This window comes from Crocodylus porosus, unplaced genomic scaffold (genome assembly GCF_001723895.1).
Source record: "Crocodylus porosus isolate Cpor-Errol unplaced genomic scaffold, CroPor_comp1, whole genome shotgun sequence".
Lineage (NCBI taxonomy): Eukaryota > Metazoa > Chordata > Crocodylia > Crocodylidae > Crocodylus > Crocodylus porosus.
In genome coordinates, this window is record NW_017728943.1 from 44,817,684 (window position 1) to 44,824,452 (window position 6,769).

A 6,769-nucleotide genomic window follows, 5' to 3' on the forward strand; every position below is an offset into this window, starting at 1 on the left:
GTCTGCCAGCGGAGGTGGTTCAAGCACCTACATTGAACACCTTCAAGAGTAAATTGGATGCTTATCTTGCTGGGATCCTATGACCTCAGCTGACTTCCTGCCCTTTGGGCAGGGGGCTGGACTCGATGATCTCCCGAGGTCCCTTCCAGCCCTAATGTCTGTGAAATCTATGAAATATAGACTGAGGACCTCTGAAATATAAATATAGTAATTAATCTGATGGAAACTTTCACACTCCTAAATAATCTTTGAGCTCCCTTCCCTTTTCAGGCCTACAGTTGTATGCCTTATATAACTTTCCTGTACTTTAAAATTACCTCATCCATTTCAACCAGACTTGAACAGTTCCATCACAAAACAAAGTACCATATTTCATGGTGTATAGGTTGACATGGTGTATAGGCTTTCCAAACTGAAAGGTAAAGATTTTCATAGGCACTGTGTATAAATCAGGGCTGGGCAGCACTGCTCGCAGGGGATGGGACTGCGCCACCTGAACGCCAAGCCCAGCCCCAGCCCCAGCCCCAGCCCTAACCCCTGAAAGCAGCACCGAGCCTGGTGCTGCTCACAGGGGATGAGGTGGTGGCAGCTGAGCTCCAAGCCCAGCCCCATCCCCTGTGAGCAGTGCTGGGCTTGGTGTTTGGCAGCGTCACTTGCAGCAGACAGGGCCAGGCTTGGTGCTTGGCTGTCTCAGCCCCATCCCCTGCGAGCCCAGTGCCGTTCACAAGGGATGGAGACGTGGCTGGGCTCAGTGCTTGGCTGTCACAGCCTCATCCTCTGCGAGTATTGTTAGCAGTACTACTCACAGCGGATGGGGTCATGCCAGCCAAGTGCCGAGCCCAGCCCCAATTTTTTGATGTGGCACAGTGTATAAGTTGAGTTTGATTTTTAAGACACAAAAAATGGACATCAAAACTCGACTTAAACACCATGAAATATTGTAAGGTAGTTAGCTGCATTACTCTCAAGTTTGGCAGAAGGCAGGGCAGGGTGACACCTCCAAGGGTCAGTTACTAAACAGTAAACCTTAGATTCTAAACCTTATACATACAAGTGCTCCTACAAACAGGGCAATCCTACTGAAATAAATGGAATTACTCTTGTGAGCAACGTTTAAAAGTTAAAGCTCTCTGGTTGTATTTTTTTGAGGACAGTGTTTTTGTTGCTCTCTTCCCCATCCTCGAGGCTAAATGCAAAAGGGGTAGCAGATTGCTGCAGAGTATATCTGAGAATCCCTTTTGTTTGAGAATCTAAATCAAGACTAAATTCATGATTACCCAAGTTAAAAATATTTGCTGTGAATAGGAACCTACTTAAATCCTGGCAAGACAAAGGTGTTTTTGCAGCCCACTCATGGTGTGCAGAGCTGATTTCATGGGCATTTTGTGGCAGCCCTGCCCTTCGTGCTAATTGGCAGAGGCCCCCAGGGAAGGAGGGCCAAGAGGGCAGCCATCATCTTGTCTGCTACTCTTTGTGCTGCCCTGCCAGCTGGCACCTTCCACTCCTGGCAGCAAGGACAACTGACTCCCACTGGAGAGCCAGCATTTTATTTTTATTAAGGGGTTTGTTTTTTGTTGATTTCACAGATTTTGTGGACAATCCCAGATTTGTAATTTATGTAAAATATGTGAAACTGCGAGTTAAGTAGGAACCTAGCTATAAGTAAAAGGAGATCATATGAGCCTTTCTTAGTGGCAGGAGAGGACAGCTATTCCAAAAGAATCAATATTTGGAAGCAACATAATGAAAGATTCTCCACCAGGCACTGTGATTCTCTGTATACAAATTGTACAGACAGAAAAGATTTATATTCTATTTAGTTTCACTTTGACTGGAATTCCAAAGTATTCTCCTGATGATACTTTGTACATACAGTATACTTTATTCTCCTGTTACATAGAACCAAATTTTTTAATCTCATATGCAAATATATTAATAAATATCCATTCAAAATGGGCATATTTTCCCCTGTTCAATAAAAAAGGACTTAACATATTACAGTAAATCAAGTGTGATTTTGTTTCTTTGTTTCTTGTAAATTTCAAGTTTGTTAGTGGGACTCAATGGTCTGCATCTAATATCTAGTTTAACAAACATTCAAATTTCTCCCTTTCTCCTCTTATGATTCTGCATAGCCTAATATGGGGGTGCTCAACTGCCAGCCCGTGGGCCAGATCTATCCCCTAACACCATGTCATCTGGCCTGCAGAGCTCCCCATGGACCTGTGGGGATTCCTCTGAGCTGTGGCCCTGCACACTAGACTGCACATGCAGGGAGGCATGGGGCCCAATCCCAGCCAGGCAGAGGTACTGTGGGGCCCCAGGAACCAAATCTGGCATGCAGGGCCCCAGCGCCTAATCCAGACACACCTCAAGGGGTGCTCCAAAGCCTAATTCAGCCCACAGATTGCCCCTACACCATTTCTCTGGCCTGCAGGGACCAAACCCATGAGCACCACAAGCTTAATCCAACTTTTTTGACAGCCAACTTTTTTGACAGGTGGACTATAAATTACCCCACAGCCTCCCCAAGTACTACACCAATCCTTTTCCCTTGCCCAATCTACTGCTCTGCTTTCTGTTCCCAGCCATGTGCTCCCTGAATGAGTTGATGTTTTGCTTTCTGCTTTCTTCCCTATCTGCTGCCTGTCCCCTCCCTTATCTGCCACAAACCACACTACCTGTGCCGCAGGTTGGCCATCCCAGGTCAATAGATTCTGTTACTGTGATTTTGGTATAAAAGGCGAGAAGTTCAAATATTAGGGGACTATTTTAAGTAACATACCACAGTACTATCAACTGGATTTTCTTCTAGTATGATGCACTTCAGTCACTTTTTTGTTTTCTGTTTGTTCCATCTTGACATAATCAGCTTTCCTTTTATTATTTCAATGCCCTGTACAAATTAAAGGTTGACTATATTAATGTAGTCTGAGTAAATTAACCCAGCTGTGTACCTCTAAGAACAGGGTAGGAACCAAATTTTCAAACCCAGAGGTGCATCTGAACATGCAGTTAGCATGGAGGAATAAATTCTGGCCCAATTCACGAAGGAATCAGCTGCTCCTGGGCACAGTGTTTACACATGCACCTGGGACCGCAGCCATTTGAGCCGGAGTGTAGCAGCCCCGGGCTGGCAGCAGGGTCAGGGGGTCAGCGGCAGATTCTGGGGCATGGTGTTGGCTGGTCGGGGGGGGACATGAGAATGGAGTGGAGAGCCATGTGGCTAGGTGGCAGGCAGAGGCCTGGCCCCCTGCTGCCATGAGGAGCCACTGTGTTCCAGCCTTTAGCCGGTAGGTGGCGCTGTGTGTTCTTTCTTTTCTTTTTTTAACCTTTCACTCCTCACCCCTGCTGCCTCCGTCACCCCTTAGCCCTCCCTCCTCCGCAGTCAGGTCATGTTGGGATGTATCAGCTTGTTTGTTTGTTTGTTGTTATTCCTTTACAATTTTATTACTTTAAAAAAATAATGGAGCAAAGAAATATAATTTTCTACCCCTTCTTCATTGTCCCCCCATCCCATCTATTGTCTGTGTCCTATCCCCACCACCCCTGTACCCTTTTGTTCTCCAGCCTCACCTCCACTGGTACCCTCCACCTGCTGTGACCCCTTTGCACCCCATTGACTGCCCGTGTAATGGCCATTGCTCCCAATAACTCCAACAGTACCAGTGGAACAGTAATTTTTCTGCAACTATTTTGAAACTTTGGAGGGAGGGAGTGGTTACATGACTTCCTTCAATATTGCAGCCTGAACTTTCATCAGAACTCACTGAGGTTAAGCCCACAGGCCAGTGAGGAGTGGGAGAGAAGTGAACTGACTGATGGTCTCCAAATCACTGTTCAGTTTTTTTACATTTTTATTTTTGTTACATTTTATATGTATTTTGTATTTATTTTTTATATATAGTATCAATTTGTACATAATTATTTTTGCTAGTCATGTTCATTTCAGTGAACTTTTTTGTTCTACTATAATGGATGCGTCATTTTTTCTTTGAGACAGTTGGGTTTGTTTTCAGAGACCCTGCCCGCCTCAGTGCGGGGGATGCTGTGCCTAGAGGGGTTTTTAGTCATGGCATTACATTACTCGAAACACTTGGAAAGATTTGCAGGGTGAAGAATTGCTAGCACTTGTTAAGTGCTAGGGTGAGGTTCAGTCTTGTAAGAAAAATACATTACAACACAAATGCCAGTGGCCTGGGGAATAAACAGGAGGAACTTGTTCTCCTGCTAAATGCAAATAACTATGATGTCACTGGGATAACGGAGACCTGGTGGGACTCCACCCATGACTAGACCACAGGTATAGACAGCTATACCCTGCACAGGAGGGACCGAGTGGACAAAAGGGGCAGGGGTGTAGCTCTCTACATCAAGGAAAGCTACACGTCCCTGCAAGCCGACATTGGCACCCATGACAGACGACTTGAGACCCTCTGGGTTAAAATCCGTGGGGAACACAGTACAGGGGATGCTATGGTGGGGCTCTACTACAGTCCCCCTACCCAGATTCAAGATCTTGAGGAGGAGTTCACCAGAGAATTGGCTGAGGCCGTATGATCCCAGTGTATGGTTGTCATGGGAGACTTTAACTACCCAGACATCTCATGGGAGGAGCACTCGGCCAAATCCGAGTGGTCACAAAGCTTTCTCTCATGTGTGGATGATTTCTGACACAGAAAGTGTATGGGCCGACAAGAGGTAAAGCGCTGCTTGACCTCGTACTGGCAACCGGGGATGACCTAATCAGCGACCTAATGATCAAAGGGAAGCTGGGTGACAGTGACCATGAGTTGATCACCTTCAGCATCTGCCGCAAAGCTGGCAAGTCAGTCAGTAATACAGAAGTCCTCGACTTCAGGAAAGCTGACTTTGACAAGCCAAGGAGGCTTGTCAGAGAGTCCCTAAAAGGCCACAACCCAATGGTGAGGGGAGTTCAGGACGAGTGGCTGCTCCTCAAGGGAGCAATCCTGGATGCCCAAGCAAAATTCATCCCGTCTCAGAGGAAAGGCAGCAAAAGGGCACAGCAGCCCCCTTGGCTCTCCAGAGAACTGGTGGACCTCCTACGTCTTAAAAGGAAGACCTACAAAGGATGAAGGACTAGAACCACCACAAAGGAGGAATACTCTGCTCTGGTCTGGACCTGCAGAGAGCAAATCAGGAAAGCTAAGGCTGTGATGGAACTCCAGCTGGCTACAAATATCAAGGAAAATAAAAAGTCCTTTTTTAGATATGTGGGGAGCCGGAGGAAAAGCAAGGGCAACATTGGACCCCTGCTAAACCAGATGGGGCAACTGACAACTGACACCCAGGAAAAAGCGAACTTGCTAAATGGGTACTTTGCGTCAGTTTTTCACCAGTCCCATGGAACAGCCCTGCCCACTATGGGTCAGGTAGGCCCAGGTGAGGGAGATTCCTTGCCCTCCATCGAAGCTGACCTCATGAAGGAACACCTTGACAGGCTGGATATCTTCAAGTCAGCCGGCACTGATGAGTTACACCCAAGGGTACTCAGTGTTATGAATTATGCTCGTAAGCCAGGTGCAGTTCATTCTAGGCTGGGGCAATGATCACACAGAGCAAGTACCCAAAGTCAGATACAGAATTTTTTATTCACTGCAGCGAGATGCCTCTGGGGAGGGACCTTGCCTATTAGATATAATTTTTTTTTATACATTAGTTAGTACATTAGCATTGGCTCGTGCTTGCGAAAATACCCAATCATTTACTAACTAAACTACTACTCTATCCAATCAGGTGGCACTGTGCGCGTGAACACTGAAGTTTAACCCTCGTGACTGCATACTCTATATACTCTTGCCAAGTAGTCTGCTTCACTAGAAAAACAGTCTTTGTACCTCTTTCAAGGTTCCTTGTTGACTGGATTCAGCTAGTTTCATATCTTATCAGTAGCCCTTACACAGTACTTCTGTTTTCACCCATCTAGTACGTGCTGTGTCCGCTTCTATGTATTGAGGTTAAAGGTAAAAGAAATGGCCTTACTTCTATATTGCAAAATTCACACACAACATCAGGGAGCTGGCGAGCAACATAGCTCAGCCCCTGGCAAGGATCAAGAGCTGATAGCCAGCATGGGTTTGTTGCAGGTAGGTCTTTCCTCACCAATCTCATTTCCTTTTATTACCAGGTGACTTATCACCTGGACAAGGGGGAAGAGATTGACATTGTATATTCTGACTTTAAAAAAGTCTTCGATCTGGTATCCTATGATCACCTCTTGGCTAAACTGGCTAACTGCAGCCTTGACCTCACCACAATCCGCTGGCTGGAGAATTGGCTCCGCAGTAGGACCGAGAGGGTGGTGGTTGGTAGGAGCCAATTGTCTTGGTGCGGTGTGACCAGTGGGGTCCCTCAAGGCTCTGTCCTAGGGCCTATACTATTTAACATCTTCATCAATGGTATGGACATTGGTGTCAGAAGCGGACTGGCCAAGTTGGCCGACGACACCAAACTCTGGGGTAAAGCATCAGGAAATGGGCAAACAAGAACCTGATGGTGTTCAGCACCAAAAAATGCAAGGTACTCCACCTTGGGAGGAAAAACCTGCAGCATCTTTATAGTCTCGGCAGTGCTACGCTGGTTAGCACTACAGATGAAAGGGACTTGGGGGTCATGATAGACCACAAGATGAACATAAGTCTTCAGTGTGATGCTGCGGCTAGTAAAGCGACCAAAGTGCTGGCTTGTATCCATAGATGCTTCTCAAGTTAATCCCAGGACATCATTCTCCCATTGTACTTGGCCTTGG